The sequence below is a fragment of the Mixophyes fleayi genome, chromosome 1 (genome assembly GCF_038048845.1).
Source record: "Mixophyes fleayi isolate aMixFle1 chromosome 1, aMixFle1.hap1, whole genome shotgun sequence".
NCBI lineage: Eukaryota > Metazoa > Chordata > Amphibia > Anura > Limnodynastidae > Mixophyes > Mixophyes fleayi.
The window spans coordinates 370,482,371-370,507,442 of NC_134402.1; the positions used below are offsets into that span (position 1 = coordinate 370,482,371).

Here is a 25,072-nt window from a genome sequence, read left to right on the forward strand (position 1 = left end):
GTTATTGGATAGAGTGGCTGATCTCCATTTATTAGGATACAGGACATGCCCCAATATGTACCTTAAAACTGAATGTAGTAATAGAAAATCTCATAACGCTAAGTTTACTAAAGAGAATAATGTAAATTTCTCTAGTCACCTAAGATCATATCTCCCTCAGCAGTTTTTGGAAACTTCTGACTCTGACAGCTGTATATATGACGTTCTGGTTAGCCGTGTAAAATATCCAAAATAATGTGAGGACCATAATTTTTAGCAATTTCTGCTTCTTGCCCTTTAATGCCCCATAGAAGCATGCCATGAATTGAACTTAATAATAAAAAATAATATTTAGTGTGTCATCTCTTGGGAAACAATGACAGCAGCTTAGTCTTGTTTGTAATCAGTTTCCAAAACAGTATGGGCTTGGGCTCAATCAGGATTCCTAATCTTAGAAAGTCTAATTTTAATCTGCTATGGGCAACTCCACAACACACAGCCTGTAGTGGTATTTTCATAAGAATAAAAAGCCTCTGCCCTTAGGCATCTTTCAACAGCAAATTTAAAATAAACACAAAAAGATGAAACTAAATAAGTAGAAATGCATTTTATTTCATACAAATCGGGGAAAGTCACCTATAAAAATTGGATTAATGAAATAAAGCAAATCACAAAATCCCTATCCAAAAAGAAAACAAATGGAATTAAGAAAAATAATGGGAAGTGTATTTTATTTGGTGAAAACCAGGGAAAGTAACCTTTTGGTTTATGTAAATAAAACAAAACTCAAAAAGCCTATGATAAATTATCCGAAGAGAAAATATAAAGACAAAAAAAAATGGTGTAGAGAATGAAGAACGGTTGTCTTCATATTGTTTCCCACCTTTGGTCAGGGCTGTATTTTGAGTCAATTCTACCATAGGGTACGATGGGGCCTATTTATGAAATTATCTTATCTTGGCTGTGATTGTAATTTTTTTTATCACCAACATAAAAATAATAACTATGATTTAACACTGTTTTGTTACCATGGTAGCAGGATTTCTTATCACTCTAGCGCCTTGTTCTCTCTTTCTATTAACGCCATTCTGAGACAGCGTTAACAGGACAAGTATTTACCTGGTAATAGGATACCCATTAAAAAACAACTTATTTCTGGCGTGTTTATCACTGGCGTTTGTGCAAAAAAAAAAACCTATTACACACATTATCGTTGACAATATGACTTTTTGACCTTTGATAAATCTGCCTTGTGATTGAATACACCTTAAATTTGTAACAAGGCAAATCATGAGAGCTTGCCTTTTTATTCAGCATCCCATCTTTCATTTTACTTTAAGGTCAAATGGTTTTGGTACAGATCAGGTAGCAAGAAAATAAAATCTAAAGAGAAAAAAATAATAATACAATCAACATATTCCATTGCCCCTTGAACTCTCTTATGCATGTGCTTAGTGTGTCTCTATGGGAAATACAGACCTGATTATAGCTTGCAACAGATCAGACCTGTAAATTTCTTTCCAACAAATGTATCCAGCACTTGGCAAACACGGAAGGAACTTGAAAAGTGATTAGGTAAATATAGCAGGCCTGAAACCACCTGGCCCAGATGGCAAACATCCAAGGATGCTTTGGAAGCTTAATCCAAAAATAGAAAGAACATATTTTTAGTGCTCAAGAACTCAGTTTCTTAGCTTTGGTACCACAGGATTGGTGGAAAGCAGAAGTGGTGCCATTATTTAAAAGATAACTGATTCTTCAATCTTGGAAAGAAAATTAATACAGTTTAGAGACAAAATAACAATTCACTTGCCTGCTTGTTTTTCTGACCACAGAAATGTAATAAATCTGTCTGATTTAAATTTTTAAGAGTTTTAGGTGCTATATCACACAACTACAGTGGTCCTCATGAATTTGTTTATTTTCTTGTTCAAACTATTATATTAAAATACAGTTTTCTTAGTTGCTGTGGTAAAAGTTATTAAACAGATTTAATCAGTGAATTTTAACAGTGAGCAGTCATGATGTTCCTAGGACAGTCACGATTTACGGCATCTGAAAGTGGTGTGGCGTGATAGCAATGGGTGTGGATGGATCCGGCATGGTTTAGGCAGATTGGGGGATTGGTTTGGGTGGAGAATAGTTTGGTATAATGTCTTCTTATTTTCCAGTTGGGATTGTTGAACTTTCTAGGACTTTGATTTGGAGCCCTGGGGGTAAAAGTATGAAGCATCGTTTTCTGCAAGTTGCCAGAAATCAGCGACTTTGCAAGGGAAATTTAAAGCGGTGATGGCTTTTAAAGGCAAGTTTGCCTTTAAAAGCAATCGCTGCTTTAAATTTCCCCTGCAAAATCGGCGACTTGCAGAAACCGATTCTTCATACATTTGCCCTCTGGAGTAGACGTTCCTACTGCAATAGAAGACTTTTGAAGCTTGTAAGGTTGTGAAGAATAATTTGTAGTAAATATACAATTCGCATCAATTAATCAACAGACAATTTAGACCTGAACGAGCAAAATATCGCCAACTTTACCCAATTGTTTAAAGGCACACTATTGTTTTAATTTTCCCTTTAAGTTTATCCACTGTAAACATTAACAAATGAATGTATAATGTTATGCTTGGTTCTACACATTACCCATCTTCTGTAAAAGTGTTGCTAAGTCTATGTAAGTTGAACACTGAAAGCCTAGATCCACATAGTTCCCAACATTCTTGGTATCTGAAAATGTCTTGGACTGGATTACTCAAGTCATGATGGGAGGAGAGGATTTGATTGGGCCTGGAACAGGAGTCATTTTAGCATTCATAGTGATCCTCTATTATTCACAGTCCTTTCGAGCCGGAAGCACCTTTTTTCTTACTATATACTGGCCACAGTCGGTATATATTTGGGAGCATCCCTAAGGAAAGCAAAAAGAAAATCAAATGGCTTATTACAGTCATGCCTGGTGTATTTGTTACTAATTTAACAACATTTGCAAAATAGTGTCCCATACTCTAGTTACACACCAAACGTATCGGTACCTCAGCGGATACAGGACTGTAAGACAGGTACTGCACATAGGATGCTGAAAGTTATTTACATTTGGACATTCATTAATTTTAGCAGCAAGTGCTACTAGCTACAAGAAGAAATTATACTCAACAAACATGGCACAATTACGGACTGTTTCTTGCCTTGTTATTGGCAGTTTGTAGAAAAGAGACCCGAAAAAGTATACCATGGCACTGACGTCCAAGAGTTGTTACACTGGAGACCTTGAAAGGTAAAAGTACCAGAAAGCAAACACATTAAAATGTTAAGAAAAAATAAAACCTGAAAATATGTCTAGGTACATTTGTTAAGAAATGATGACAGACATTTAAATAACAAACTGAAAAAAAACACATTATTCTACATGAAACACGTAAAGGAACCTGAGAGAAATGGAAAACATACTACTTATTAACACCAGAGAAACATTCATTGTGGTTATTGGATAAATGATATAATTATATAAATATAAATGTAATTAAATTCAATTATACAAATATTTTTAAATAATTATCCACCTGTGTATCGTTGAAGCTGCAACAAAGTTATACATTGTTTCCACTGGATGTACATTTATTTATTTACTAATTATCATCTATTTATATAGTGCCATCACATTACATAAACGTACCAATTTGGTTTGTGGGTGGTGCTTTTAGAAGAGGTATATTACACACAAAAGAAGAGTATATAGCGAACAGATAAAGCTGCTATTTATTTAGCCAATGTTACTTGGTAATGTTACTTTCTTAATTGCAATCCTCCTTAATGCATCCAAATGAAGACTTAAGATTAAATTAGAATCTAATATGGAGCAACGTTTTACAAATAATCAATAAAGGTACATTTACACGTTCAGCTTGTGCTGCCCTTCTGTCTGAGCTGTGTTTTTAGATTGGGCTTCAAGTACTATTCACACTGCCATTTGGACAATGCAGGGAGATTGCTTAATGAAGCATAGATGTGAAAAAAATAGTGCAGTTTGTATCCATGCCCTGTGCTTATCATGGAATTGTTACCAATCCCTTGTGTAATTCAGCAGCAAGTCCGATAAAAGCATGTTGATACCTCCTGCCAAATATGGGATGTGTATTATCTGTTTGCTTATGTTACTTTGTTTGTGTTTCTAGTGCATTTGTATGCTATAGATTGTTATTAGAAATTTCAAGGAGTTAGAAAAGTATCAACATAAGGATAAAATGGGGCTCATTAACAACTGATCTGCTCCTCGCAAATTAACTTGTCACATTAAGAAATGTTGCACCTCCTTTTGTACTGTACATGCAATTAGGTTCATGCCCTATCTGCAATTAACTAGTCTACTACACACATTGAGCTTTTTGTGCTGCACTTTTCTCACAGATGAGAATCAAAGGTAAACAAGTCAGATCAGAAGCCGTGTACCAGGCTCACTCTCCAATGTGTTCACACACCAACCTGGACAAGATAATAACTTTGACACAGGGGTTGAGTGGCCGGATCACTCTGGCTGACACTGGATACTGTTAATTTACTTGGAATATGGCCATACACACAGAACGATGGCAGTGTTCATCCAGCCGCACCATCCAACGTGCCTGATAATAAGTTGGGTAATTTTCAGTTGGGTTATAATCAAACATTGCACTTATATTGGGGTCAAAGATAGAGCAATAGGGGTTCATTGTCTGATATTGCTGACAATATAGCAATGCACAATTCTGAATGGTCCAGATTTAATAGGATCGTGCCACTGGTCAGCATGACTCATGGCCTTCTCTGTCTGGAGATTGTATGTTCTCCCCGTGTTTGCGTGGGTTTCCCTGAGTGCTCCAGTTTCCTCCCACACTCCAAAAACATGCTAGTAGGTTAATTGGCTGCTATTAAAATTTACCCTAGTCTCTCTCTCTCTCTCTCTCTCTCTCTCTCTCTCTCTCTCTCTGTCTGTCTGTCTGTGTGTTTAGGCAATTTAGACTGTAAGCTCCAATGGGGCAGGGACTGATGTTAATGAGTATAGCGCTGCGGAATAAGTGGCGCTATATAAATAAATGGTGATGATGATGACTCACAGGAGGTAGAGAGGTATGCCCCTCTGCTCACCATGGGGAGTGGGTACTGCAAACATCAGAGGCAGGTATCTCTAGTGCATGCGGCAATTCGTTATGGTTTTATGGCTAGGCTACATCCTTAACGTTAGAAAGGAGGCGTTGTCATGTCCTTATTTATAGGTTGTGTAATGTAGATATGGTGTAGGGCTAGCTATAGCTATCACTGTGTTTTGCAAAGTAGGGTGATTTCACGGCTTTCTTTATTTATAGTGCTGTATATATATCGATTGTTATGATGTTCAATACATTGGTGTATGTGTGGTGCACTGCACGGTTGACTTACCTTGTGCATATTTGCATATCATTTAAAGTAGTAGTTAGAAGGACTATAACCATTGTGACATCATGCCCCTCCCCTCAATGATGTCACATATATTCTGTTCCATTAGGCCACACCCCTAAACTGTTGTATCATGAGAGGTTTATCAACTCTCCATTAGATTCATGGGAGTGATTATGAGGTGAAAGAGAAAGCTAACAATGGAACTGCAGTACGTGGTGAGCTCTACAAGCAATTTACTAGTGCCATCATAGAAACTAGGTAAAGATCCTTCCTATAACAAGCCTAGTTTTATCCTTTTATTATTTACATTCGAGAATTACTAAAGTAAAACAAAAACATATAGTGTTTGGAGCACCTTTTAATGTCACCTACAAGGTGGTGGTAAATCAAGTACTTGTCGACACTGCCTTAAATGTATTGCTTTCGAGTTCTCTCTACCTCCACGTTTTACTGCTGATATAAGGGGACACGCACACATGCGATTGATATGCATATGGAATGTTGTGACTTCACCCATCATCCTGTTCAAATGGTCTTTTGCAAAAGACATCAACTTGCTGAGCCAAGCAATGTTTGCAGGGGAAAAAATAGACATAAATGGCACAAAGTCTGTGACATCACAACAGAATAACAATGGTCTTAGTGCTCAAAAGCACCGCTGCAGCCACTTGTATATAACATCCAATATCTGCTTTCATAAAAGATGACCCTACATTTTCCCAACATAAGTAAATGTATGTTTACTTAAAGAACAAACAGACAATGCAGTGGGGGTGAGAAAGAAGTATTTTCGGTATAGTCAGTCACATTTCTGCATGGTCACATGATCCTTTCTTTATATGTCCAAGTATGTCAAATTTTAAGGTTGACCGTAATGCTAAATGCTGTTGCTGTTTACACAGTAAATGAAGCATGGACCTTTGTGTATTCCCAGTTACTGGACAAAAATAGAGCAATCTTCAATGTGGAGTTATTAAATTGAAAGACCTTGCAGCAGTTGAGCCAGATGACTTGATGTGCTTGAAGCAAGAAGCAGTCTTACCAGGTAGATGAAAAACATCTTAAAGCTAATTATTAATGTAATCATTGTATTGTATTTCTTGTAAAAGAAATGTATATAGTACTTTTTGTAGATCTGAAACAAAATCTGATGCAAATATAATTTTGTCCTGTGATGCGCAAAAATGATAGCATAATAACAGGAAATAAATTACAGTAAACCAAAGGAATGGTGCAGAACCATCTACAAGAAAAAAAATGTGTTGCTATTGTATACTGAAATCTGTGGGTCAGTGGTACCACCTATGCTGGTCATGTTCCGTGCCACTCTACACGGCTCTTTAAGACAACAATTTGTGTGTGTATGTATATATATATATATATATATATATATATATATATATATATATATATATATATATAATATGTATATATAGATGTATATATTATACCATTGTTTGCATTTTTTGGTCATTTAGATCCCATAATTTTCTAACTTGAGCAATTCACTGTTTGTGGTTTGTGGGTGACAGCGCTTAAAAAAAAAATAATTGTCCACTGAAAAAGCTAAACTGTGTAGGCAAACATTTTATTGGCGTTCAAATATAATTGGGTCACTTAAGTTAGTTTCTAACTTACCAATTACTTTATCTTATTGGTTTATATGTGCCCCCCTGCAACTTTTACCAAATACTGTATTTTTTCTACCTTCCATTTATGTATTTATACCATCATTAATAGTAATTTGTTTTATTTGTCCTGGGTAAATATACAGTGCTGCTCTCTGGGTACAGCTGTATTCACTTCTGGGAGCACAGTAGAACTGAGGTGTAACCCACAGCAACACAAATAAACAGCTCTGATTATATAAACACATGGCTGAAAAGCCAATAAATAGGCATAAAGCAATATATTTATTAAAAGTTTTCAGAATGAAATGTACAGACAAATAGATTAAAGTTTCTAGCGTTATCTGCCATAAAGCTGTTCAATGTTGTAGTGCAACATACCAGAAAAACCTTAATATCAAAATCAGGCTTTTATTCAGATTTCCCCTATGTTTAGTGATACATCCTACACAACACAGATCATTCTTTGTACTAATGAAGGTTTAGTATTTTTTATATAGATCTTAAAAAAAGCTGTCTAATGTAATCTTTGAACAAAATGATACATACGAATATCAAGTGTTATTAGTTTTTTTCTTAATGTACATATTTTATTATTTTAAAAAGTGCCACAAATGAATTATTAACTATTCTAGATTAGAAGCGTTCAAGTGAGAGATGGAAATTGTAACAATTTCCTTAAATACCAAAGAATAGCACTATATAATTATTACACATATTTTGGAGAGATCTGTTGGTATATATGCAGGGCTACCATATACACTTACCCAGAATGACAATCTATTTTTTCAACCCAAAAGTTTTAATTTACTATACTTGTTTTTTAACTTCTGATGAAGCCAAAATTGGTCACCATATTAAGGGACTGTGATTCTTTTTACAAAGCAGATAATAACTACTAGTAGTGGTATTATATACTACCATTCCTGTATAACATCGGAATTGGATGACACACTACGAGGGGATTACTATCACGGCCGGACTAGTACCAATCACACTGATTGTTAATGTAAAGTGTGAAGTGGATTATGATGGTTCCCAATGATTAAACTGTTACATTGTATACCCCTTATATAGGTGGCTACCTATATGTGCAACACTTACTATGGTTGGACACTAATATAGGAACTTCTTTAGACCTAGATTATAGGTCTGAAGAGAGTTATCCCCTTATATCGCCTTATATAGACAAATATTAATACACTTTGATTTGGTGACCTGTATATGAATTTCACAGTTTGAGACACAGAGGTACAGTAACCAATCTCTCACCAAATGGTCTATCTCAGTATTTCATATGCCATGATTATATAATACCTTTTTTTGCCGTCTGTCTGGGTATTCTATTTTAAATACACAACACACATCAACATTTTTTACATTTCGCTGCTTTTTAATAAGAAATTAATAAAATGTAAGTCTTTTAATATTAGCTATTGTTGCAACTCTATTACTTATAATAACTTAGTAATATTTGGCTTAGGAACCGGAGTGCCTCTTGTGTTCTTTCTCTTTTGTCCCTGTATACTGTTACTAACGAGAGTGCACCCTGCCTTTTGTATGGGAATGATATTGTATCATCGACAACTGAGCAAGGGTTCTATAGCTGTGTGCGACCGTGTGCCTTTTCCTTCTTAGAAGCCAAATTAACAGAACAAGTGGGGGCAGGTTCATATAATTGTTTTTACCTTCTACTTTTTATCCCAATCTTCTTGCATTATATAATTGTTTTATCTAATTTGAGACCTAAAAACAAATATGAAAGATTTTTACTTTCCAAAGTATGGGAGCACGATATATACGCAATTAATAAAAAGAACAATTAACATTAGACACTGCATGATCCATTCAGCATCATTACATTTTTCAACATTTCAAATTTCCTCTAAAAGCCTTCTGAATTATTTTGTAATTGTTGAAATCTAGTTATTTTGGGCACTAAATTGTCCTTGCCCACTTTTCTTACTTTAATTAAAAGTGGTGTTTGTTGCAATAAAAATGGTGTTACTTATTTCTGAATTTAACTTTCTTTAAAAACATTCAGTTAATAGCAGAAACATAATAGCACTACTTTTGTGAACTGCGTCATCTGTGACTTACACATCAGTAGTTCCTAGTAAATAGGCAGCATTCTCATTAACAGTTTGGATGTTAGGTCTCTATGTGAAACAAAGTTCAATCTCCCAACTGTCCCGATTTAGGTGAGAGAGTCCAGATTAGTGGGCTCTGTCCCTCCATCCCGACAGCTTTGTGCCACGGGACATAAAGTTGGGACTTACTGTATGTCCCATTCACCCACCCTGCTACTGGCGCACATGGCATTGAAGGGGTGCTTTAGGGAAGGCAGCTGGGGGCAGACCAGTGCATTAGAAGCTCTCAACATGCCCCATAATGAGTGACCATGCCCCCTTTTTGTGTGCGCACTGCCGTGTGAACACTTTGCTCCGATTCCCCAACTTTAAATGTTGCAAGGTATGTAGAGGTGTTATTGACACCTCAATCTTCTTGCATCAGTGGGACAGCACCCTCACATAATTTCTGTGTGTACTATTGGGGAACCTTTTCTTTTAACTATCTAACTCTAGGTCTGTGGCTACTTGCTTGCCTCTGGTCCTCCCCTTTCATAATGGCACTTGCCCTGTCATATGCAATCCTGTCATAATCACACAATTATCATATCATAGCATAGCCACATAGGCCATGGCCTCACACCACACAAGGTCAGCTCATCTAATGCTGCTGTGGACATTATGATTTGCTAATAAGCAGAGTACACACAGACAAGCAGGAGATTAGGATTGAATGCAATAGTACTTGTTCAGCCCACAAAATTGCAGCTTCTACTGTGTGTAGGCAATGGGTACACTTGAACATAGCGGTAACCTCTAATTGAGGAACTATGATCAGCCATTGTTTGCTATTGACATCAAACAAGTGCAACTCTTAAATCCAAACGCAGCAAACATATTTATTAGAGAGGAAAATAAAAAGCTACACAATGCGGCTTGTCCAACACTAGCAAGATGCATTTTGTCAGTGATATTGTTTTATTTTTTATGTGTTATATCTTGCGGTCTCATTGGTCACAGCTTTTCTGGCAGATCTAAATATCAATTTCTTCTACTATGCTGCCAAGTCCAGCGTCTGAAATGAATCTCTGCCAGCCAGAGAAGAGCCTTCTGTTGATTTACTCTTGTTTCTACAGTTACAATCCAGGCACGGGCAGAGACTAATCATATCTGAGGTTAAGATGTTAAAATATTAAATAGCAAGTCGTCCCGAAAGAGGAGCAAGAGTGCGTCAAACACATCTTATTTTAGCCCTGTGTTTTCTTGGCTGTTACTAGGATTTTTTTTATTGTTGTAGTTGTTATTACAGTCATGGTTGTTATATTTAGGATCGGGTAGTTAGATACAGACATATTCCAGAGCACTATTTTTATAAATGCCGCTCAAGCGTTGGAAATAATGGGCTGAAATCACATAGAGCTTTATATTTGATGGGGTTAAAATGGAGTTTATATACCTGTATACCATCTATAATTTCATTTAAAAAAAAATTGTGTTTTAACACACAGAATTCACTAAAACATTATTTTCTGCCAATTATTAAGCACAAATTTTAAGACAAGTTTTAAACATTTGAAATAGTAAAAATGTGCAATTTTCAATTAAAACTACAAAGTTTGTATTGTTTTCTTGTTTCCTGTTGGATACTTGTACAATGTCCTGTACTGCTGGTTATCCCTTACTTGGTCATACTGTGATATAGCTCATGGTAATGATGCCGACTATATATAACAAATCGGTCTGTTCCTGTCTTTTTTCCACTTGTTTGTTGGTTTTGGTTATAGTTAAGCAGAGGCCGCACGCAGGATTTTTCAAGGGGGGTTTCCCACCCAAAAAAAAACAAAACGAGAGAGCTGCTGCACATGCGCAGCAGCTCCGTTTCGGCAGCACTGTACAATACAGCACCGCCGCGGACGCTTCTCTGACAGCGCCGCGGCTGCTGTATAGTACAGTGCCACTATGTAGGGGCACTTCTTTAGCGGAGGGGAGGGGTTTCTGGAGACCCAGAAACCCCCCCCTGTGTGTGCCGCTGTTAAGTGTAGTTACTTGTAAAAGGGATTGTTCACTTTTAGGCACTTCTTTCTAAAGTAGCCTTTTTCCTATCTATACCAAATAGTGTGAGTGCAATGAAAAAGTACATTATTCAGGCTTAAGGTTAGGTTGAAAAGTGTCTCCATAATAACATTAAGCCCTCGCTGCCCCCATCTGCAAGCCCAAAGCTTACATTCTGCCTGTATCTCACTGTGCAGGAGTCTACACAGCGATGTCCACTGTGATCTACAATGCCGTTCTCCAAGCAGCGTAAAGAGGTGTGCTGACACATTGTAATTCTAACTGTACTGTGCTGTGTAAGTTTCCCACAGGAAGTACATTGCCCAATTTTATGTTTCTGTACAAAAACCCTTTAACAGATGAAGAAAGTGGGCAGCAAAACACATCAATATTATTGTATGCAATAAGTATTTTTCTACATATTTGTGTTTTTTACACTTCTTTGAGTTGAACATTTTATAAGGAAATAGGTTTCATGTTGCAAATAATATAGTGATACTACAAGATATAGTAATCTAATGATATAATATATTAATATTTTAATCAAATGTCCCTATCTAATTCCGGTGGTAAGGTTACTTTAACCAAATAATGACATATGACCTGATTCATAAAGGAAAAAGAAACAAAACAATTAAGTAACTTTGCACCTTGGCAAAACCATGTTGCATTGGAGGGAGAGGTAAATTTAAAATGTAATGGCAGATTTATAGTTGGGATAGGGCATTTCCTAGATCAACAAATAGAACTATGAACTATTTGTGTGCTACATGAAAAAAACAGACAGTGTTTAACTTATATGCAAAATAATAAACTAATTATCACCCTTTGTAACATGGTTTTTGTTCAGGATAAATCGTACTCCATTTTTGCTTTACTTTCCTTAATGAATCCGGCCCATAGTTTCTAATCCTTGGAGTCTACACTGGATGGCACATAAAGGGTTCATTTGCTTTCAAATAAGTATCTTGAAATATTGATTATAAGCTCATTCCTGTGACTCAATGCCACGTGTCTCTGGTAAGTTCCCAGTGGACTAGACAATGGTGTTGTCTGAATTAAAGGGAGACAGTGATTTTCCCACATTCCCTCAGTCACATGGCTTTACTCTGGGGGCCTGAGCTAAGTAATGAGGTTGGACCACAGTAGTAAATTGAATGGTTCTTCATGTAGCAGGTTCACATCTAACCCATATTAGATTAGAGAATTAAATCCTTGCTGAAATGTCTAATTATTCTTTGGCTGAAATGTGACATTTTAAGAGCTTTAGAGCCCACAGCATGTAGTGTACCAGTGTAAGTGCCAATTGTGTGCAGCTGGAACTGAATGTATCCGCGCTCCTTGTATGTAAAGTAACATCACAAGGCAGCGTGGGATATCTTTATGTATTACTAGAAAGTGTCAAATGCACACAGTCTGCAAACTATTCTATTTCTGCATCAAACTGAGCAGTCACTGGGAGTCTTTTGCTGGGGTTGAATGGCTTCATCAAGTTGCCTTTTATTTAGAGAACCTATAGAGTTTTAGATTACTCAGTCACTTTCATTTCAATGATTTTCTTATAATGGGAAAGGAAAAAAACATACTATTTTAGTCTTGCGGTATATGTGCTGCCATATAGCTTTCTATTTGTGCTCTTGTTATAATTATTTTTATTAACATTTAACATATTATGCAGATTTTACAGAGAATGTTTAATCATTCACAGCAGTCCCTGTAATGGTAAGCTTGCAATCTAAATTCTCTACCACACAGACACTAACAGTAACCTGCCATTATGTTTTTGGACTGTTGGAGGAAACCCAAGCAAACCCTGGGAAAACATGGACATTGCACACAGATAGTGCCTTAGTTAGTATAGAACCCATGGCACCAGTGCTGTGAGGCACTACCTATGCTCCTTGTGCCCAGGGAACAGCATGTGGTTGGTAGCTCATGTCCAATCAGCATGGTTGCTATAGAATACAGCCATCAGTTTTCATGCAGGGAGGTAATAAATATAATATTACATACCAACAGGTATTCCAAAACACAAACATAAAATAAAATACACACTTCCCAACCGTCCCAATCAGGAGTTTTGTCCAGATTCTGGAACAGTTGGGAGGCATGTCCCACTGATGGATGCCCCTTCAGTGTCTCACCTACCAGTTGCAAGTGCGCTCGGCATTGAAGAAGTCTTTTTAGGGGATGGGTGTGGACCGATGGCCCGCGTAGCATGACCCATGTGTGCAATTCCCCATCTGAAAAAGTTGGGAGGTATAGTAATACACGTAATAGCACAAAATATCGTACAGGCTAGATGCTGTGATAAATATTGTAGCCAAATAGACACTTTTGGGAACTATTGGAGTGTGTCAGACCAAAGTCAACTTGGAAAGAAGAGGGGTAGTTGGATTTGGGTTGGAAAAAATGAGTTGCAGTAGAATTTAACTATTGATCATGAGACTTCCATTTGTCTTCCATGTACAGTAACAGTGTTCCAACGCAAGTGCAGCCGATTGAAATCATGTGTTTAGCGTAAGGCTAACTGGTAGGTGTAAATGTCAGATGGTGGTAATGACGGCATTACCCACCTGATTCGGATTAGATTATTGCCAAATCACCTGCACACCTGACACAACTCACCTCATTACCCACGACCATATCAGACGATTAGAGGGGGGCGCCTATAGTGCCATTTGGCTTCTTAGATGAGCTGCGACACCGATTAATCACTGTTAAGGAGGTATGTGAAAAGTTTGTCTTTATCTACTACCTTACATGCATGTGTCTCAGTAGCTAGTACAGAAAAACTGTATGTGTAGAAGATTTATTTTCTGACAAGGAGTGAGTGTTTGCATTTATGTTTATTTCATTATTTTAAAATAATAAATGAAGTAAAAACATTCTCAAATATATTGATTATATTGAAAAAATAGTTTTTGAAGTTTTTTTTTCCATTGATTTGTTATTATATTTTTACCAGTTCTTATTTTAATATATGATTATATAAAAGTTATATTTGAGAAAATCCACGTATTTGCGCTATAATGTGAATTGCAGAAATACACAATAGTTGTATTCTCTTTTTAAACAAGTAATATACACACTATTTGTGTTCGGACTGAATCGGGCCCTTCCTGTACATATAAATATCTTTAAAGAGCCCCTTAAAGCCAATGGATTTCAGAATGGTAAATGTCTGTTTTAAGGTACACGCTGGACTAACTTATTGTAGTGAAATCATACGTCATAAAACAAGCAGGGCGGGTTCTCAGAGAATCCCTTGGAGGACTGCCAGTTGGACAGCCCAGCTCTAATTTATATTGTACTTTTCACATCAGTGTTTTAAAGCAGATCTGGTTTGAGGTTGGGTGGAGGACAAGATTTAACTACTAATTAAAATTACGCTAAAAAACAGGGACATTTGAAAATAACAAAAACCAAACCATACAGTATCTGCAAAATGTTGTCATATGCCTTCAATTTTTAAATCTCCATGGGTTCATGCACGCTGATGGTCATGCAGTATTTCCCCTTCATGGACATTCGGGGCAATGTGTGCACAATGCGGCACAGAGCATAGATATATCTTGCACTGTTTTATTGTATTTATGCATTATCCAGTTTTCTCCATGCATTACTCTGAAAGTTCACGTTTTTGACCCCTGCTATGATCCTGTGGTCATCAGACAGTGGCGCACGCAGGGGGGGTTTCTGAGTCTCTAGAAACGCCCCCCTGCGCTAACTAAGTGGCCATTGTCGTATACAGCAGCCGCGGCGCTGTCAAAGAAGCGTCCGCGGCGGTGCTGTATTGTATACAGCACCGCCGCAGACGCTTCTTAGACAGCGCCGCGGCTGCTGTATAGGACAGCGCTGGCGAAACGGAGCTGCTGCGCATGCGCAGCAGCTCTCTCGTGTTTTTTTTTTTTTCGGTCGGCGGGGAGAAACCCCCCCCCCCGACAATCCTCCGTGCGCCCCTGTCAGAGGAATAGTTTGTGTCTTGCAACCCAACCTGTACATGTACATAGAATACCTGTCAATATAGTGATCATTTATTGTTGTGCATTTAAAATAAAAAATACAAAAAGTACATCTTAAGGTCAGCAACTTATTGCGAAAAATATTTTAATATAAGTGCAATCAACAGGGCGACTACATGTACTTCATGGGCAACATCCAACATACATCTTTGATGGAATCCCTTAATCAATTCATATATACAACATTATATTTATCTTCTCAATATATGCTGGAGTGGGCTAAAATTTGTCAGTGCTATCCTTCCTACCGTCTTTATAAAACTAATGCTACTTTACAGTAAGTCACATTAGTTGAAAGAAGTTGAATACAGAGAAGAACGTCTATCCGTATTAATAGTGGTATTGTCAGTACATAAGGTGGGAAAGGAGAAGGTAAAGTGAGTATATATTTAGTCAATGAACAACAAATTTGTCTTGAAAGTATAGGCAGAAAAGAATGGTCTGGAGTACACGTACTTAATCTACAGGCAGCTAACATAAACAAGTCCCAGCATAAGTAATGTCTCTTTTTGCAAGTTGTGATTTATTTTAATAGGCATGCCCAATAACTCTGAAATCTTTTCTTCACTTGTACAGTGCATTACATTACTGAGAAATAAACTTATAGACGGATGTTGTCTTTTTTTCACTGGCAAAAAACTATTGTTTTGATGTATGTTAACGTGTTCTTTGAAGGTCAGGAAGGTTCTCTGTCTTCAGCTCACAATTCACTTGGTTATAGCAGTAAAGAAAAATAGAATATTGACGTATTGCTTTACCAAAGATAAATCTGTTTTTGTCTTATTGGTGGTTCTGTGACATATTGTATTCTTACAAACAAAAAAATGTAAAATATAACTATACCCAAAACATTCTTTATTTTTCTCTGATAGATAAATGTAGTTTTAACTAAGATTAAACTACATTGTAAATATTTGTATTAAGCATACTTGCCAACTCTCCCGGAATGTCCGGGAGACTCCCGCATTTTGCGTTAATCTCACAGACGGAGAGTGTGGCAATCTTCCGGATCTGCCCACTTCCTAGTGAAGTGGGCATAATTAGGTCCAAAACGCAGTGATTCACCGGAAATCATGGTGTTTGGCCCCGCCCCCTGCGCCCCCTGCTGTAAAATAACGCAGTTGTGTCATTACGTCAATGACACAAATTTTGGAGCCCCGCCACCATCACTCCCACCTCCCCTGGCAGGCTCCCGGAAGCCAACTTTAGAAAGTTGGCAAGTATGGCATTAAGTTATTTAAACAGAATCCATTATGAAACAAATAGTTGGGGGTTGGTTGTTTGTCACCTTAGTTAATTTTGTTTGTTGACATAGAATATTGTGTGTGCAGGTCAACTATGTTTCTACGAGAGTCTTGTATAGTAGACAAGGCTCATTTAGTCATACAAGAAGAGTAATTTATGAAAATTTACAATGGCAGGTCTGCAGCGCAAACCATGTTTTGTGACATTGTGCACTTATTTCTGTATGAAGAAAAACACACATGGGGTTTGTACATCAAAATAACACAGCCTGCAAGGGTGAGACATTTGGCATGTTCTCAGGACAGGAGCTTATAACTAAGGCTGGGTACACACTATAGGGTTTTCAGCCGATTATCGGGCCAATCACATGATAAACAACCGTTCGACCCCATTTTACGTTAGTGCGTGCGCTGCAGTAAAGATTGATTATCGTTCCAAAACTCATCGTATTGTTTCATTTTATTTTTACACTGAACTAAAAATGTCGTTCAACGATGGAATGATGTTGTTCAAATTCTGCAGTGTATATGCATTATGACCGGCAGTGTCCATAGATCTCTATGGAGTGTGCAGAGTCAGGATCTTTTTAGCCGATGGTTATGACAGATGAAGTGCACAGATCTGAAGGTAAATCATGTAAAATATGTTCAGTGTGTACACATCAATCTCCATGCTGATCGCAGTGGGAGAAAATTTCTGCAGTGTGTACACAGCCTAACTAAAGGATAGGTGCACTTATGTGCCTCATTTTACACCCATGCACATACATTCCAGTGGCGCACGCAGGGGGGGGGGGGTTCTGGTTCTCCAGAAACCCCTCCCATCCGCGAACCAATGGTACTGTAAAGCAGCCGCGGCGCTGTCAAAGAAGTCTCCGCGGCAGTGCTGTATTGTATAATACAGCACTGCCGCGGATGCTTCTTGACAGCGCCGCGGCTGCTGTAGAATTCAGACTCGCCGAAATGGAGCTACTGCGCATGGAAAACTCAAAAAATTTGACATGAATGCGAATGAAGTAATAAAGTGGGTGATCCTAATGTAGTAGCCGTCGGTACAATACAGCAACTTATTGCTTTGCAGCACAGTGAGCAGTAACAAGCCATAAATAACCCAAATAAATATATGTTTAAACATTATCACTGTTTTGTGTAATTAGATGGAATAAGTAATATAAAGCAATACTGTTCAATCTGCTTTAATGCATGGACTCTTGTGTAGAAAAACTACCATACTAAAGATACTACCATAGTAGTAATATCAAATATATAATCTATATATATAATCTTAATAATATAATATATCAAGAATATATTGCTGACTATTATACAAAGATGTACGCATACAACTTGTCAGACTTCCTGACACAAATAAACTTAAAATGCCTCTGCCTCATACAGTAGAACAACTTGGTCCATCTAGGTTTGTATATCAGTATCTTTTTAGCGCCTGTTATTCCTCATGGAGGGTGGTAAGTTTAAAACCCTAAAAAATATTTTTGTCTAAAAATATTGACTTGAGTCCAGTGTTATTCACATTTAGATGTGAATAACACTGGACTGGTAGATGCCTCAGGTATATATATATAGGGTCGGACTGGCCCACTGGGGTACCGGAAAAATCATCAGTGGGACCCACCACCTGAGTGCTCTGCTCCTTACCGTAGGGGGGGGAGGTTGCACCCGGGCCACACAACCCACCGCTGCTCCCTGCAGCCGTCATCTGTGCCGCTGGGGCAGTACATGCTCAGCCCCGGCATTCACTAACTATGTGTGCTGAACAGACAGAGCTCAGCACACAGCCGCATACATAACACAATACACTTGTTTATATGAAGGACTTGGATCTTTTTGGGCCAAGCAGGCTTCCTTACTCTGTGGAACACAGACATCATACCTCCCAAGATTTAGAATCTCAAAAGAGGGACAAACAAATCCCTGCCGTCGGTCCACACAAACTCCACCCACAAATGGCACATTCATGTAAAGCTCCGTCCACTTTCCTGCAGAACCCCACCTCTTTTGTGATCTGCAAATTGGGTTATCCCGGCAAAATTGGAACAGTCGGGAGGCATGTACAGGGGTATGTAGAAAGGGATACATTAGGAGTAGAGAATATATTTTGATGGGGTAGAGGGGGATATAGTAAGGGGTGGGGACTTGGAAGGTATGCACACATACTTTATGCACACATGTCCCCTCTGCACACATACATTACACACACATGTCCCCTCTGCACACATGCATTACACACACATGTCCCCTCTGCACACATGCATTACACACACATGTCCCCTCTGCACACATGCATTACACACACATGTCCCCTCTGCACACATGCATTACACACACATGTCCCCTCTGCACACATGCATTACACACACATGCCCTCTCTATCTACATACTTTATGCACACATACCCCTCTGCACACATACTTTATGCACACATGTCCCCTCTGCACACATACTTTATGCACACATGTCCCCTCTGCACACATACATTACACACACATGTCCCCTCTGCACACATGCATTACACACACATGTCCCCTCTGCACACATGCATTACACACACATGTCCCCTCTGCACACATGCATTACACACACATGCCCTCTCTATCTACATACTTTATGCACACATACCCCTCTGCACACATACATTACACACACATAACCCCTCCTCATCACACTACCCTTCTTCTTACCTTTTCTTCACCAGTGTCTGCACTGTGTATCATGTGACTTCTGCAGCTAATGACCTGGTGATGTCACAGTGACGTTGCTTAGCAACAGTTACACTGAAGAAAAACCCCTCTCCAATATTGGGACAAATAGGGTGGGACAGTGGGACAGTCCACTGAAATCGGGACTGTCCCGCTGGAAACGGGACAGTCGGGAGGTATGAGACACACATGTCAGGTGTGCACAGAATCCTGTTCATCACATTCTGGTATTACTGAGAGCAGTTACTACTAATTTTGAAGGACTTTAACTAGATTGTGTGAGTAAGCACATGTAGTGCTATGTTATTATATTACGATGCTGCTCATTGTAATCTAAAATAAATATGCTGTCATCTCTGAGAGCAGATACATAGAACTGTTATTAATTCACTAGATCCATATAGGCAAAGTAAGTGCATTTAGTACCTGTGTTTGTAATATATTGCTTTTTAAAAAATCAATATGCAATATGTGACTTGCTTGATATGCTATGTGATTACAATATCCCGTTGATATTTCATTACACTGTTGCTAATTGAAATCTTTCTGCAATGTGGTTTGTCCTTGATATGCATATCCATCATTTAGAACAGTTACATCACTGTAACAATGTGATCTTTGCCTAGGGATGTGTCCATTTAGGGTATGTAGGTGTTTAATTAATCATATGCCCTCTGCGGAACTTACCTGGCACAGCTGCTGTCACTTTAGATGATCTCCATATATTATGTGAGTTAACATTTACCTGGACCTTAAAGCCACTGTCACTCAGCTGCAGTCAGTAGTACATTGTTCTAGCAACTGGTGAGGATGTTAAATATAAAGGCTCCCTTCACTATCACATGCACTGTGGGTAGACCCGCCACTAGAATGATAATGCTTGGAATAAATTGGGGCACTTCATTGTAGGGAAATGGGTTGTAAGCAGCGAGTAACATTAAACACTTTAAAAAGTGATGCTGTATATTTGCAAAGCATCTAAAACACCACCATAAAGTTGTGGAATTTTCTTTACTTAAAATTAATTTAAAATAAAGATTGAACAGTTCATATTTAAAGATACGGCCCACTTAAACACAACATGATTTTTGTCAACTAACAAGCAATCATAATTATCATTCTTAGATGATCTGAATTATTTTTAGGATTAGAGCTTAGTGTTTTAGATCATTTGTGTGCTAGACTTAGCAGTAATTATTTGCTATTATTCTTTATATTGTACAGTACTGCAGGGAACTAAACTAAAACAGACATGCCTTTTTGTACAAAGATCTGGCGACACACACACACACACACACACACACACACACACACACACACCCACACACACCCTTGGTGAGCAATAGAGGATGGAGGTCTTAGAAGTGGCAAGTTGCAGCCCCCGTGATTTCTGATTATAATACCTGCTTTACCTCACACCCCCAGGTGTCTGGCCATCCCCCCTCATTGGCAGCATGCACACACTCTTTCATGGACCCCTACCATTGCATTCCCCCGGTGGGTCCTTCATGCTCCGTTCCGACACTGTACATTTATGTGTTTGTAGGGTTATATATGTAATGTGCTAAGAAAAGCCCTGGTTCCCTGCAATATGCAGAGGTTTTTCTTAGTGTACAAGTCTCAAAACATAAATTTTCTGCAATTCATCACTATAAGCACCTCTACATCTCAATAATGGATTTATTTTCTTTTTAAAGGGTTACTATATAGAAACATTTTTTGAAACATTTCATGTGCATTGTTTATGGATACTAATGAAATATATTAAGCATACCAATAGATATACCACATAATCTCCTCCACACTGTCTGAGTTACTTACATTAGTATTGGTAGCATTAGTATTTATATTGTAGGCCTTAGACTTAGATCAGAAGCATCACTTGATCTGTCATGCTAATCAGAAAAGGTACAATGGGCCATAGCACAGATTTAATTTTACAGACCTCTCAAGGTCATCCTAACTGTTGAGCATGAGCATTAAACTATGTTCAATTGGACATCTTTTTAAGCCCTCTCTTCTCTGTTCTATTTTTGATGGGTAATTGGAGGAAATATCATTAATCTCTTTTCAAAATGGATGACAAAGCAGTACAAGGGAAAGCAGAGCATGTCCCCCATTCTTGTTCCATCATCTGCAGCGATCTTGTAGTGAGTATCCATCTCTCACCCATTCAATTGTCAAAAAACTGGAAAGGAGGGAAGATGGATTAAATGACACCCGTGTGCACAAGCTCTGAGGAAGGCGAGAGAGAGAGAGGTCCTTGCACCACTATTTATTTTTTTTTATCAATTTTTTTTAACAATGTAATAGAACAGATTAAAATATATTTGTTATGGTAGTTTCCCTTTAATTCCTGAATGTTAATGTACTTGTCATGGTATATTTATATTTACCGGCACAGAATAAGGGACACGTATCAAGTTGGAAATGTCAAATATGAAACAGTCCTGAATAATCTAGCAATGAATGGGATTAAAATGCACAAACATTGTTTTTAGGATTGCAGTAATACAGTATGCATCAATTGCAATATTATTCTCCCTGCAGGCTAATTGCTTTCCTGTACATCACCTGATTTGCATATAGTAACAGTGTTATGGCATCATCCCACTATAAACCAGATGGGACTACAGATGTAGCATTCATTTTCCTAATAAAAAGATTATACAGAATACATTTTCTTCACCAGACAAAGATATGTTTTAAAATACATCAATTACACCCATTTACGATTCTAGGGGGTTTGCGCTGTTATAATAGCACCTTACATTCTGTGCTGCTAATTAATTATTTGCACAGATGAGGAATCATGCAGGGTTGAAAAGCTAGCAGCTAACATTTCCATTACATCATTCATATATGCAGTACCAATTCATAAATGCCAGTTACAGAATTGGACATATATTTATTTTATTTTGATACAGACTAAATACATGTAATGACAATTATCTACAATGCAGGAGCAACTCTGTTCATGTATTTGAGACATCAACAGGTATTACAATATCTTTACCATGTTTCAACTATTTTACTGGGGTCCCCCAATGCCTGGGGACAATGTGGTTTTCTTGGGAACTTTTATAGCCAGTCCAAGTGAATTTATATCTACATCTGTTTCACAATTAACTGGCAGTCAATACAATTCTTGTAATTCTAATTATACTTTTATAGTAAAAAAACAAACCAAACCTTATTGTTAGTTTAATGGTGCGTGATCAGTTGATCAGCAGGGCTTGTAAGACTATTAAATTTAATTGACTTACAATTTCCATAGCGCCACTTCTACATTTCCATAGCGCCACTTCTGAATGTCCACTTTGACCACTGTAAGAAGGTATGAAGTATTTGAAAGTGTCAGAGATAAGGCATAGCTTCCATCTGTCCTGATTCAAGTGGACAGAACAATTCTAATAGACTATCCCGCCTGTCAGGACTTTTGTCCAGACTGTAAAGAATTTTGGAAGGTTTGTGCACCTGACATTGGTGTGCACAATTATGCAAGGATGTATTTAGGGAAGGGGGGTATGGTTGTGGGTGTCCTAGCTCCTCAGAAGCACTATCTACACCTTGGGGCATGATGCAGGCATGTCATGATTCCCTTTATAGAGAATAGTGGATGGGTAGATGCACTGTAAATTTTAGGCTGCAAGATAGTAAAGAACTTTGGAAAATAGAACAATTTATTGTGGAGTCTGAAGAAAGTGGAAGATTGGAATAGAAATGTAGCATACACAGCATAAAGGGACAATGTTGGGATTCTAAATGCAGTACTTTGAATAGTTTGGACAATAGAAAACTGATTGGTGGGAAAAACCAGAGAAACGGATGAACATGACACCCTAGTAATCATTGCTCTATGTAGAAACCCACTAACTGTATTTAGAAATTATTTAGAGAATGTTAACGACTGAGTTGGCTAAACGGAAACAACAACAACAGGAACAATCTGTATAATTTCCAGGTTTAGTACTTCTCGCTTCCTCTGTCTCTGGAAGTGTTCCAGTTCCAAATATTTTACTTGATAACCAGATTGTAGAAGACAGTGGAATCTAATGTCCTCAAGCAGCCATTTCTGAGACTTTCAGTGCATGCAGGAAGCTTGCGTTTATTTAGTGAACATTTCAGTTTGACTAATTAACTTCTTTTAAAGAGCCCATTTTATCAAAGAATAACATGTTAAGCATACTTGCCCGCTCTCTCAGAGATTCCTTAGTTCTGGGTTAGTCTCCCGGAATCTCGGGAGAGCAGGCCATTTCCTTGCATCCTGCCCGCTAGTAATTGAGGTGATGGCCTCCAAGACACGATTTGCAGCGAAACAATCAAATTGTTTGTCCAGAAGGAAACAATGCACACGTTGGATAGTTTTACAGCAGAATTTAACATCCAATTTACCAGTCTTGGAAATGGAGCCCTGATTTGCACTGTACATTGCTAGATGTGAAAACAATTTATAATCTGCAGATGTGATTTACTTTGCATCATCAGACTGTAAGCATTAACATCTCCTATCATGCAATACTGCTATATATGCAGCTAGAATTCTTATGTGTACTCCAGACCTCACCATTTACAAATTATTTCTCAAATAAAAATTGTAATTATAGTTTGTGAGTCAGTTTAACCCCCACCTGCCCTCACGTTAATTATGTTTTTGTTAAAGCCATTCCATCCCCACTTACATATTTTTACGAACATTAAAATCATGATTTTTAACACCAGTGGGTAACTGGCCACTTTCTTTCTGCTGTGCAGATCTCTCTCATTGGACCGGTACACATACGATTCCAAAGCCATAAAACAAACAGGAAGCCATTCATTTTACATTTTTAACAATAAATACAGGATTGTGCTTTATATTTAAAGAAGAACTCAACCCAAAACGAAAATGAATAATCAGTGAGAAGTAAAGTAGAGGTGGAATTGACACTCATTTGGTCTCTTTAAAAGCCAAGAGGAAAGTGTAGAGTGGCGGGGGACTGTTACAGCCTTGAAAACCCTTCTGATTCAGCAAAAGGTGCATCCACGTTAAGTACAATTTTGTTTTTTTTGTTTTTTTTAACTCCATCAAAACGTAATTTTTTTCTTTTGGGTGGAGTTATCCTTTAAAAGCACAGAATATGCAAAATGCAACTATATTCTGATTGTAGTGCCGTGTTCCTTTTAGGCCCCTGTGCTACTGAAGATCTGCATGATTTACATAAACGGCCAACACATCTCTTCTGTCAGCACAGGGCTCCTGCGCTGTCCTGGATGAGGTCATGCATTATGATACTTGGCAGCTGTGCATTAATACAGGCTTAAAGCACATAACTGTATACAGGACAATATTGATTCTGTTCAACTGCAGGAGATTTGTTATCTTGTGTCATCTGATCTTATCAGCCATGAAACTGAGACAGTAGTACGAGCTGTTTTAGGTAACACCACAGTGGTGTTAGAAGTAGATGCTGGAATTTCATGTTTCCAGCCTGTTCTAATGTCAAATGATGAGTGTATGTGAGTAACAGCCTCCTTCATTATTGATATATTTATGTTTTAAAATACACATGACTATTTTATCTAAGTGAGGTAAGCAGTGCTTGCAGATGCACATCTTTTATCAGTGCATAGAGAATGTGACCCTTTTGTTGGCATAATATTAATAAATTATTGCAACACTAATACAGAAAATTGTTGTGCATTTGCATTTAATTGTCTGAAGAAAATGGGGAAAATACATCAAGTTTGACATTTTAACAACAGCATAATTGCCCAAGGAAAAAAAGAGAAAAAGTGGCAATCAGCTCTGTATACTATAGGATGATGCAGTCACATAATTCACTGCACCATTAAACAGAACTCTGTTGATAAATGATACAGTAACAGGGGCCAGGGGATAAAAGATATATAGTTTTATGTGTGATACCTTTTCTGTTTTTCAGGGACGCGGTTCTAAGATTTTGTCCT

The 25,072-nt window shown here is 37.8% G+C and overlaps 1 protein-coding gene across 2 annotated transcripts in view; it reads left to right on the forward strand.

The window, feature by feature from the left end:
• Nucleotides 1–25,072, forward strand: part of MARCHF3 (membrane associated ring-CH-type finger 3) — a 169,154-nt gene that overhangs the window by 30,240 nt on the left and 113,842 nt on the right. The window contains exon 2 of one of the 2 annotated variants that reach the window (XM_075178905.1): nt 6,320–6,430. The exons of the other annotated variant lie outside the window; for it this stretch is intronic. The gene's annotated coding sequence lies outside the window, so the exon portion shown is untranslated. The remainder of the gene's footprint in view (nt 1–6,319; nt 6,431–25,072) is intronic. 2 annotated transcript variants of the gene reach the window in all.